The sequence below is a fragment of the Alosa pseudoharengus genome, unplaced genomic scaffold (genome assembly GCF_046254945.1).
Source record: "Alosa pseudoharengus isolate Yale_2024_CS ecotype anadromous, Long Island Sound unplaced genomic scaffold, YU_APseudo_1.1 YU_APseudo_1.1_scf_5, whole genome shotgun sequence".
Taxonomy (NCBI): domain Eukaryota; kingdom Metazoa; phylum Chordata; class Actinopteri; order Clupeiformes; family Clupeidae; genus Alosa; species Alosa pseudoharengus.
In genome coordinates this window covers 18,752,269-18,764,277 of record NW_027468837.1, presented here as the reverse complement: position 1 = coordinate 18,764,277, position 12,009 = coordinate 18,752,269, and the positions used below count along the sequence as shown (strand labels likewise).

At 38.8% G+C, this 12,009-nt stretch overlaps 1 protein-coding gene across 3 annotated transcripts in view; it reads left to right on the top strand.

The window, feature by feature from the left end:
* The first annotated feature begins 9,308 nt into the window (after window positions 1–9,308).
* Window positions 9,309–12,009, top strand: part of LOC143104815 (sodium- and chloride-dependent GABA transporter 2-like) — a 51,427-nt gene continuing 48,726 nt past the window's right edge. For all 3 annotated transcript variants that reach the window (XM_076269133.1, XM_076269134.1, XM_076269132.1), the window contains exon 1: window positions 9,309–9,534. The gene's annotated coding sequence lies outside the window, so the exon portion shown is untranslated. The remainder of the gene's footprint in view (window positions 9,535–12,009) is intronic.

Sequence of the window (12,009 nt, the reverse complement as noted above, 5' to 3'; positions counted from 1 at the left end):
GTAAATTGCTTTACAATAGCGTCGGGCCCTTGTCAGCAGCCTTCGGCTTGCCTCTTGCCACTATTCACTCCTTGTCTTCCGATGTCATTTCTGAGTCATCTACAGATGTTTACACACATTCACCTCCCTAAATAGAACCAACTTGACATTGACTTCAACCTGTGTTATATCCTAGATGAGACTGCCTGGGTTATTTTGTTTCGATAGCCTATATATAAAACACATAATTGTAGCCTACCATTCAGGGAATAGGCATTTAAAAGAGAGACAGAGAGTGATATGACTCAGAAATGACATCGGGCGATGGCAGTGCGAGATGTTCAGAACGTAAGAGCTAAAACTTCTACAAACTCAATAACATCCACAGCAAAATGAATTGCGCTGTCTGTCTGAAAAAGACGCGCTCGTGCAGTCAAAATGAATGGGAGTCTTCAGAACAGGCTTGTCAGTCAACCTGACATAACAGTGTGTAAAGTAGCCTATAATGTGAATGACTTGTTATTTTATCAAGGATTTCTTTCTTTTTGCAAAAAATAAAGTACAATAGGCATTAATTAGTAGGCCAGGAGCATGCTGAAATTATGTGGCAAATTGCGTTTTTTATTACAATGATAAAATTGTAAAAGGACATGACCGAAGCTGAGGCAAGCCAGGCAATAGGCTAGGCCCAACGGTAATTGTAAAGCAATTTACAAAAGATTCACTGAACAAAAATGCTGATGTGGTACATGAAAATGTAGCTAAAAATGTGGAGAATGCAATGCAATCAAGCATTTTGGACGATAGGCCTATATTGTCACAAGCTGGCAGAATAGGCAACAGGCCGATGTGCGTTTTATTTGGAGACTGTTTTGCAAGACAGAGACTGAGTTTGCTGCTGATATTCTGGGGATAGGCTACAACATAGCCAATGTACGACTTTAGCCTTTTAATATATTTGCTGCATTAGATCAGTCTTTCTAGAACAGGCAAGGGCTTTCTAGCCTCACGTCAGCAGCGCTGCATCACCCATATAGCCTAGCCTACATTAAAACAACCAGCGGATGGTGGGCGGGTGCGGTTTTGAAAATTGGTCAAAAAACTTTGGTGCTGATGGATGGCTGATGGATGATAAGTTTTGCTATGCAGTTATGGTTGAAATCAGGGGGTCAGGATTTGAAGGGTTAGCTTCAGCCACTTAGCATGGCATTTGGCCGCCGACATTTTTGAAAACATGGCGTTACATGGTTGCAACTTCCGGCACCAGTTTTTACATGCTGATTGGTAGATGACAGCTCATGCACGAGTTTAGTGTTGGCCACGAGCGTCCTCACGCGTCCATGTTGGTTTGCATTTCTGGAAGATGACAAATAAAACAACTAACTACTTGGATTAAGCTACTGATACTTGACTTAATGCCTACATGGTTTAGGCTGTATTACCGGACTTTGTGGTAAATAAAAGAAAAATGTTAATGTTGTCATATTAGGCTATTATTTGCCGTATATGTGGGTTGACAAGGTAACTGACTATGACCATACATTTTAGCAGATGCATAGCAATGACCTATATCCAATTATTAGCCTACTCATTGCGTTGTGTATGAAAACTAGTTTAAAACGCAAAGGATGTAGTTCTGTAGATTATGTAACCATGTCTCCCCAAGTGATTTAAAACTAAACAAATGTCAATGACTTATTTAGTTTGCTTTCTTGCAACATTGACATGATTAGGCTACGCATTTGATTTAAATGTTCAGGCTGCCAGTCGAGGCAAAAGCCAAATATCCAACAATTGCAGACTCTGCCTACTCGAACCACAGTACCCGAGGGATGTGCGCTTCTATCGGTAAGTTTAACTTGCGTTGCCTTCATTTCGTCTGCCTGCAAATGTAGCCTAGGTTTAACAAGCTGCAAATTCACACTGGGTGCAGCAAAAATCCCAGCTATCCACAAGTTTCTTCGTCCCATGTCTACATAATTATAGTCATTTTCGTTGAATAGCTTATTGCGCAATATAGTATACAGCCTGTCCAAATATACTGTAACATTTAGGGATCGATCATTATTTGTGTAGCCTAAAGTGAGTCAATATTGATTCGCATTGTTTATTATCACATATGAACATCACATTAAATAACCTAGGACTTCAGAGATAGGGCAAACTTCTACCACCATTCCCAAAATGTTATCCCAACCAATGAAATACATTTGCGCTTATAACGAGGTGAAGTGAAGCGCGTTCACAAACAACTTCTTTTCCTCTGAGGGAATATCCAATCTTCATCAACGACATACCGTTGTACCTTACGTTGTCTCTGTCTGTAACGTGGAATCTAATAGGCTAATTCTACCTGGTGCCAGAAACGAACACCCATGAAACGCCATTTTCATAAAGATGGCTGCGGTCAATTTCAAACTTTTTTGGCTGAAGTAGCTAGCCTAGCATGGGCCATTGAAATGAAGGGTAAGGCTATTTGCACCCCTGGTACAATTAGCAGTGTATGCTATTCGTACCCTGGTGCAATAAGAAGTGAATTCTATTCGTACCCCGGTGCACACGGCAATGTGTCCTATTAGTACCCCGTCTGGTACAAATATCAATGTATGCTATTTGTACCCCGGTGCACACAGCAATGTGTTCTATTAGTACCTCGTCTTGTACAAATATCAATGTATGCTATTCGTATCCCGGTGCACACAGCAATGTGTTCTATTAGTACCTCGTCTGGTACAAATATCAGTGTATGCTATTTGCACCCCTGTGCATTTAATCTGGCATATTGATCACACAATAATATATATATATTTTTTTTTTTTAAAAACAAGCAACATGTTTTTTGTTGTTGTTACATAACAGAGTGTGAATAGCTCAGCTGTGTAATATACACCCTGAATAAGGTATGCTGTTTGCATCAATGTACAGTTAGAAGTGGATGTTATTCGTACCCAGGTGTTTATAGTACTGCATGCTATTTACACCCTGGTGCATGAACTAGCTAATTGTTGCAATCAAAACTTCCGTTTGAGAACCGATTTCTTGTTCAAATTGCGTGCCTTCAGAGACGTTGGTACACATGCACACTCACTCCGCCAAAACACATCACTCGGGAATCGAACCCCAGCCTCCCACGTGCCAGCCCTGGCCTGTGACCACTGCACTATCTGCGTCCACAATGAGTTCATGTTTGCAGGTAAACTTATAGTTTATAGGCCTGAACTTCATATTCACGAAATTTATGTTAGCTAACAAACTGGCGGTTGTATGTGTTTACTGAACAAAGATTATGAAAATAAAACACAACTTTTCCATCTCAACTTTAATTTGAACAGATATTAGTCCTGAAACCGTTCAGAATTCTTCATTTCTGCTGACGAAAAAACGAATGTCGGCCATGTTTTTTGGGCACGCGAACAACATGTTTTTGTTGTTATGTAACAGGGTGTGAATAGCCCAGTTGTGTGGCCAAGGCTATTCGTACAAGGGGTACGAATAGACACTCCGTGAAATTAATGGGGGCGGAACTTAGTCACTCTCTCCAGTTATACCTCCATGGTTGAAATAATAGCCCATCAGCGCATCTCTAGCAGGGTTGGGTAGTAACGGATTACAAGTAATCTGGATTACGTAATCAGATTACAAAAATCAAGTAACTATAATCAGCCCAGATTACAATAAGAAAATTGTGTAATCAGATTACAGTTACATTGTTGGGGATTACCTGATTACATTTTATCATGCAAACAATGCAACTTTTTTATGATAGCCTAGGTATCTTTTAATTTGACAAGCATTTCATTCGGATGTTCACTTTTTAGACTTTTTTAAGATATAGTTAAGAACAAAATTATTCATACCCCTGGCAAATATTGATTTTTCTCTTGACCAATATGTTTGTTCTTACTTAAAATGACACTTTCACATGCCAAAAGGTTGCAAGACAATGTGGTAAAAACATGGAATAAACAAAAAGTGTTTTTTATCTTTTTTAACATTTTTATGAAAAATTGCGTGTTCAAAATTATTCATACCCTTTTTAAACAATCACTGGAAACAGTATTTATTTACCACCACAGCTCTCAAAATGGTTCATATAATACCCACCAAGCCTCTTCATGTCTCCACAACGATTGTAGACTGCACCTTTTTAGCAGCAATCTGGGTTTTATTTGCCATCACTTTGGCCTTGTGCTCACTTTTTTGACGGATTGAGATCCGCTCTAAAATGTTGATATTGTTCTCTGTTAACCATTTCTTGCCTTGTTTGGCTGTATGTTTTGGATCATTGTGTGGTTTAATGTTCAAATGCTGCCTTTTCGGGAAATTTGTGTACTTTTGACACCACTGTCAGTAAGTATATTCTCCTGCTGAACAGTGTTGGGGAAGTTACTGAAAATTAGTAATTAGTTACAGTTACTAGTTACTTCTTTCAAAAGTAATTCAATTACGTTACCAATTACTGTATATCAAAAGTAATTAGTTACTAGAGAAAGTAACTTTTGAGTTACTTTTAAGTCTGCTTTTAAAAGGTCAATATGAACAGTACTGAACAGTCACACACACAATAAACCTAATTTTTGGACCTATTTATTGTAGTTTCAACGGCCCTTCAAATCAATAGCCTTGTGCATGAGTTCTCAAACTTTTTCCGACCACAAAACATTCTACAATGCATGGCCTCCCTGACCTTGTTTTGCGCCACCCTCACCATCTAGGTGGTTTGATAGATATGTACAGTACACTGCCTACTGCTTGCCTTCTACTAGTATGCATGGTGGTGCACTGACACTGAATTCTGCAATATAGTAATAAGTTATTATTAGAGTGCATGAAAATGCACTCTACTGTTCTTCCTAGGCTTCTTCTTCTTATTACAGTGCATGAAAATGCACTGTACTGTTCTTCCTAGGCTTCTTCTTCTTATTCTTATTATTCCATGTCTTCTAACGCAGTTAATGCAGCTTCAACCGTTTAACGTAGAAACTTCATTCAAACATTGACGCGTAGGTCTTAATTAGGACATGTGGGCTTTGTATTTTTCAACTTTGTAACTTTTATACTTTTTAAACTATTAATTAAAAACTATCAAAATTTTCCCATTGACTTAACATTGCCCTTTATGACATCACAGCAATTAGAATCTTATGGCAGGTGTTCGGGCCAGCTGCATCAACTGCCAGTCTCAGGCTTTAAGCATACAAACTGGCCCTATTAACACTACACATCCTGTCCAACTGCTTCCTCTGCCAAAATTGTTTCAAAATAAAAGTCCTCACTACAATATTTCACTGTTAAACAATTTAACCCTTTAAACTACTGAACTTTTTAACTGTTCAGCTATTGTAACTGTTACTTGTCATCAACTATGACTCCTACCCACTGTAGCTAGTTAGCATGCTTAGCATAGTTAGCATGCTAGTTAGCATTTTTAACAAAACTGCTAAAAATGATTAGCTAAGTTAGCTAAGTCACATGGTTAGCATAATTAGCATGCTAGCATGTTAGTTAGCATTTTTGTAAAACTGCTAAAAATGATTAGCTAACTTAGCTAAGTCACATGGTTAGCATAGTTAGCATGCTAACATGTTAGCATGCTAGTTAGCATTTTTTACAGAACTGCTAAAAATGATTATTTAAGTTAGCTAAGTCACATGTTAGCATAGTTAGCATGCTAGCATGTTAACATGCTAGTTAACATTTTTAGCAAAACTGTTAAAAATGATTAGCTAACTTAGCTAAGTCACATGGTTAGCATAGTTAGCATGCTAGCATAGTTAGCATGCTAGCATGTTAGCATGCTAGTTAGCATTTTTAGCAAAACTACTAAAAATGATTAGCTAACTTAGCTAAGTCACATGGTTAGCATAGTTAGCATGCTAACATGCTAGTTAGCATAGATAGCATAACTGCTAAAAATGATTAGCTAAGTTAGCTAAGTAACATGGTTAACATAGTTAGCATGCTAGCATGTTAGCATGCTAGTTAGTATAGTAACTTGGTTAACATTATTATCTTTGTTAACATAGTTAGCATAACTGTTAGCAAACATTGGAGACATTCCAACCGTCAACTATCTGCCTAAATAATTTAACCATTTCAATTATCCACCTATTTAACTGTTCAGTCATTCCAACTATATTAAACCTTATCTACCAAGCAAATAATTTAACCATATGAACTCATCATATTTTTGCATTTTCATGCACTGTATTTCCTTCAGGAAATGCTTTTCTAGTTATCATTATTATTGCAATCCTTCTGTAGGCTACATGGAATTCGTTCAATGGGATGTAATGTGAAACAATGTTAAATGGCCTATTTTCAAAGCAGTTATTGTCTGCTCACACACACATAACCTTAGCTTATCCTCATCCTGCTTTGAACACAGTTGTATTATATAGCATTTTAAGCACCACCAGTTTGGGAAAAGCCTGCGCTGCACAAGTGCTGACCTACCGAAATAAGTTCTAATGCATCCGAGAGTTTGGGATTGTCGCGCACTATGCAGAAGGTTACTCATCTAATAAGGTATTCCAGAGAGAAGTTGCATGTTCCGTCGCAGACAAATTAATCCATAACACCATGGTCGTCAATTCCGATGTAAACATAGCCTACTGTGCAAATAACTCGAGTCGCTGTTACGTACGGTAGGCTATTTGGAGGTTTCTTTATCTGGTAAGTGAAATCTGCATTTTCCTCTCGAGTTAAACGTGTGCTTGCTTGTGCCAAGGCTATATATAGGCTACCGTAGCCTATTGGTGTTGTGGCGTGGCTATGTTGTAAGAATGAGAAATTGATATAACGAGGCTTTTGCGCAATAGGCGAAAAAGAGCGGAGATAAACAACAATGCACTTTTACTGTAGTGGAGCTTACGAGATGGAAACGAAAGGGAAAAGGCTTTTAAGATGCCCATTTAAAGTGTAGCGTAATGCACTCTTGTGTGTTTTAGCATAAATCCGAAATAAGGAGGAATGTGAGGAGGCTCCTATTAACTGTAAAGAATGCATCTGCAATCTAAACATGAAACACAATCGCTGGAAACACAGCTAAGGTCGGGAGACAAAGCAGCAAATGTGCATCTTGTCTGCAGTCGTTCATTCAAGATCAACAGAGTAACGCAAGTAACGAACTCTTTGAAATTTCAGTAATTGTAATTGTGTTACTCGATTTACAAAAGTACTTCGTTACATGCTTGTTACCACTAAAAGTAGTGGAATTACAGTAACGCGTTACTTTGTAACTCATTACTCCCAATACTGGTCACCCTGCATCTCAAAATGCAAAACTGACATTAACAAATATGTAATCATGCAATAACAGCTGAAAAAGTAGTAGGGTGTATGTTTATATATATATTTACTGTTAAATAACGCAATCGCTGCTGTCTGTCCCATAGAAGAACATGACAGCCAGCGTATGTTTTGGAACTATAGCGGTTTACACGAACCACGTAACTGCCCTGGCGGTGACATCAAAGAGTGTCGCAACTCTTTCTCTCTATGGCTCTGCATTTGTCACGCCTCAAAATTTACATACAGACCAGCCCACTGGTGCTCTGAGCCCAGTAACGTGAATGGAGAGCGAAGATGAGACAAACACTAGTTTAGTAGGGATGGGCAGAACGAGGCTTTGTGAAACAATGAAACGTTCTAAGCAATTGCGCCGGAATATGCTTGAGAGGAAAATGCTACAATGGTTTTAAAATGTAGGCTATGCTTATGGCCCATGGTTTTTTTTGGGAACATGTTGTAGGGGAAAAAAGGATACATGTGAAGCAGGTTAGACTAATCAGGTACAACATGGGAAAAATAAACAACACATTTTTTGTATGTCAACATACATTTTTATTTAGGAATAACAGTTGTTCTGCCGTCTTGGCATTTAATCTGTTTCTTGTTTTTGAATAAACCTCCCCAGCCTTGGAAAAAAATCTTTCACAAGGCACACTTGTTGCTGGCATGCACAAATATTTTTTTGCCATCACAGTTAGGCTTGGATAAACCACTCTCCTCTCCTGCCAGTATTTCAAAGGGTCAGCTGTTCTTGAAATAAAGGCATCAGTCATATATTTTTTTTACTTCTGCTACTATCTAAATATTAACGTCACTAGACTATATCTATCTAAACTATCGCTCACTGTCTGTCTCTAGCCTGTCAATTAATCTATATCACTAACCTATCAATCACAAGAATGCACTTTAAATCGCTATATCTCTATATGTCTCTATGTCGATATATCTCAAAATATCTCTCCTCACAAAAAACCCACAAAGATAGGATGTGTTTGAATGACTTTTAAGCATTCTGGGACTTTGTAATTTAGATCAAACAGGTGTTTACTCGGGTAATTGGCTCGCACGGCAAGTGTGCCACCTGTCCAAACCAAATTGAAACACCACGAAGCCTCACTAAGCCATGGTCACGTGACATGGGCGTTTTGAACCACACTTCGAAACACTGTTCGAAACACTTGCGTTTCGGAAGCTTGACACTGTTTCGAAACGTCAGCTTCGAGCGTTTGGTTCTTTTATTGAACCAAAAATGGTTCCCCTATGGCATCACTCTAAAGAACCATTTCTGGTTCTGGTTTGCACCTTTTTTTTCTGTGTGACCCCTCCAAAATATTCCAACTCCAAAAATTATTTGCAAATGGAGGGCATTCAACATCACAGCAATTTAGAAGTGGATTCCCATCAAAAGCCAATCCACACATCACCTCTAGAGAGTTACAGACCTCGATGGCAGAATGTGGAATAAATCTAGAATCAGACGAAACTGGAACCAACACAACGTTCATGGGAGGGTTGCTAGAAGGAAGCCTCTGCTCTCAAGAAAGAACAAAACTGCCCAATTCAACTTTCAGAGGCCTTTTGGAAGTTCATTCTCTGGACAGGTGAGTCTAAAATAGAGTTATCTGGTCACAATCCAAATCGTCATGTTTGGAGGAAAGCCAACACTGTATACCGAGCAAAGACCCCATCTCAACAGGTGTGGGGCTACTTTTCTGCCTTTTTTGATGGTCCCTTAACAAGTTTACTAAATAGTCTACCATATACAATAGATCTGTCTAGGGTAGATTTAGATGTTCAGACAGAAAGTAAAAGCCCTCTGTCTAAATTCAGTGAATATTGTGGGTGTAGAACTGTTTAAAGTGTCTTTATTCTGTAATCCATGCTAGTCATATTTATTATCCAAGCTTGGATAGTTAATTTATCAAGCTGATTTTCCCTCTCCATGTGCTAGTTATGCAAGCCAGAGGTATGTCAGCAGCAAAGGAACGGTTGTCGTCTGAGTAAGCTCCGCCTAGCGACGAAGCACGCACACACCCTCACACATACACACACATCCACATGCTCTAAGCACTCTGCATGGACACATTCACAAATAGCTCCAGGCAGCGGGAGAAGAGCAGGCAGAAAGCGGAGGCTGAAGGAAGGGTTCCATGGCACACAGCACAAAGCCAACACCTTCAATGTCCTTTCTGACTTTCATGGGGAACTAGGCCATTCATATCCGGCTTTTCGTATACTTTCAGCAGTAGCAACTGCCATCAGGTACTGTTCATCCTCTATCTTTCTCACTTTTCTAGTGCTGTAGCTAACTACTGATCACCCGCAGCAGGGTATAATGTGCCTGTTTTGTGGCTTTGTTGGGATTTCCTAATGTTATGTTGCGAAATAGGAAACTTCCTAGCTTTCAGCCGGCAAGCCCATTCCCAGACAGGCGTTGTAGTAACTAAGCTGTGGAATATGGGCCAAAGGTTAAGGTGGGAGGGCTATGCGTATGTGTCTTCCTGTTTTACTTTGTAGGGTATAAGGGCAGCTTACAACAATCAAGCAGTAAGGAATTCAATATTTTTATGTAAATTCACAACTTATTGAAAGTTTTAACATAAGGTAGTGTAAGCTTGACAAATAAAATGCATATGTAGGGGGAAATTGGTTTGCTGCATTATCCATAATTCACTCTTAACTATTTCCACAAAACTTTACTTTTCTATGGGCATTACCAATTTATTGACTGTGTCTATGGTGACAATGTGGAATAAGGTCAGGGTAAAATAGAGTTTACTTTGCTTGAATTCCTCATAGGTCACTAGGTTACAAGGATGCTTGATCAGGTCACCATGTTTGCTACTTAAACCTCAACAAGCATACTTAAACTTTAAACTGTTTTAGTACAGTTAGAACCACTAATAAGGAATGTAGAGTTCCCACGGGTCATGGAATTTCTGGAATATCATGGAATTTTGGAAAGTCTATTCCAGACATGGAAAGTCAGGGAATTGTATCAGTTTTGGGGCAAAGTCATGGAATATCAGGGACTTTTGTTGTAACAGTTTAAAATATACTTGCCAAATATATTGAAACAAATATTTCCATGCAGAACTGGTGTATAACTGGTTATTAGCTTTACTGCTTGCTTGAATATCCCAACTTTGTTTATTCAATGCCCATTTATTTAAAAAAAAAATCATTGGCATGCACCATTCCTTATATAGTAAGTCATGGAAATTCTTCTATTCTATGATGCATTACAGCACGCCAAGGCCTTTGAGCCATACAGATGCGAAGAACAAACTCTTACAATTTTCATTTGGCCAACTGTACAGCACAAAGGCAGCTGGACATAATTGTACCAGTTCCACAGAAACAACCCACCCCCCTCCCACTCTTTGAGAGAGACTGGCTGTTTTGTGTGGTTCAAATATTTTGCCATACTTGTCTGCCTGGCCTACCCTGGAAATCCTGAGTTCTCGCGTGAGCACAATTTGAATTTGCTCAGCGAGTCACTCTGGCAATGAGTAATGATGCTCATGATGTCCCTTCTATCATGGGGCACCAATCATATCGGTGTATCTGATATAGGCGGGCCAGAGGCAAGCTAAACAGATGACGACAGCGCTGCAACATCTGCAAAGACCGGAATCAATCAGTAAACATTGGTCAGAGTGTTATCCAATTGCATCGAAGTCCGGAATCAGTCAGAAAAGATAGATAGATAGATAGATAGATACTTTATTGATCCCTAGGGGAAATTCAAGGTCACAGTAGCATACAGACACACACATTCACTGCAGAAAAAAAAAAAAACAGCAGAAAAAGTAATTAGAGTGCATGAAAATGCAATCTACTGTTATCCGATTTCTTCTTATTATTATTCTTCTTCTAACGCTTTTTCTGCGTTTAATGCGGCTTCAACCGTTTAATGTAGAAACTTCATTCAAACTGTGTTACGTAGGTCTTACTTAGGACAGGTGGGGAATGTATTTTTCATATTTGTAACTTTTATACTTTTTGAACTATTAAAAACTATTAAAATTTCCCCCATAGACTTAACACTGGCGATTATGGCATCACAATAGGGCTCTTAGAATCCTATAGGGAGGGAAAGTAATCTCATCGCCATCTAGTGGTTGCGTTCCTAGAGTTTAGCGGAGGGGATGGGATTTTTTTTTTAGAAAAAATATATCTCGGTGCACATTGGGATCTTAATTTAATGCCTTCCATATGTTAGGCACTGGGGTCACCTCTATTGCTTCAAGTGGTCATACCTTATTTTTAGGATCAGTTGAATTGTTTTGAGTTTTTGTCATAACATGGTGATAACAAACTACAGTTGCATGTGACGTCACAGGTTTGGGCGCTTAATCTCTAACTGATCAATACGGCAATTTGCTTAACTGGCTTACATATTTTTGTAATAACGGAAGGTGATGTAAACCGCGTGGTGATAACCTTTATGTCTGGATAACTGGTGTTGTGCTTCTACTCACATGAAGAGCTGGCAGTAAGTGTTAAGTGGCAATGCTAACCAGGCTAATAAACAAACCATGCTACCGTGAGTAACGTCGAAGGGTAAAGTCACGTGGCTTTTTTGTAGTTCGTTTATGAAACAAAAGGAGCAATTTCGATTTTTTTAAATAAGGCTAAAATAGGGTCTGACATTTTCACAGTTAGAAGATTATTACTGTATAGACACTGAAAAATATTTTTGGTGGATAAGATCGCTGATTTGGCTTCACAGTA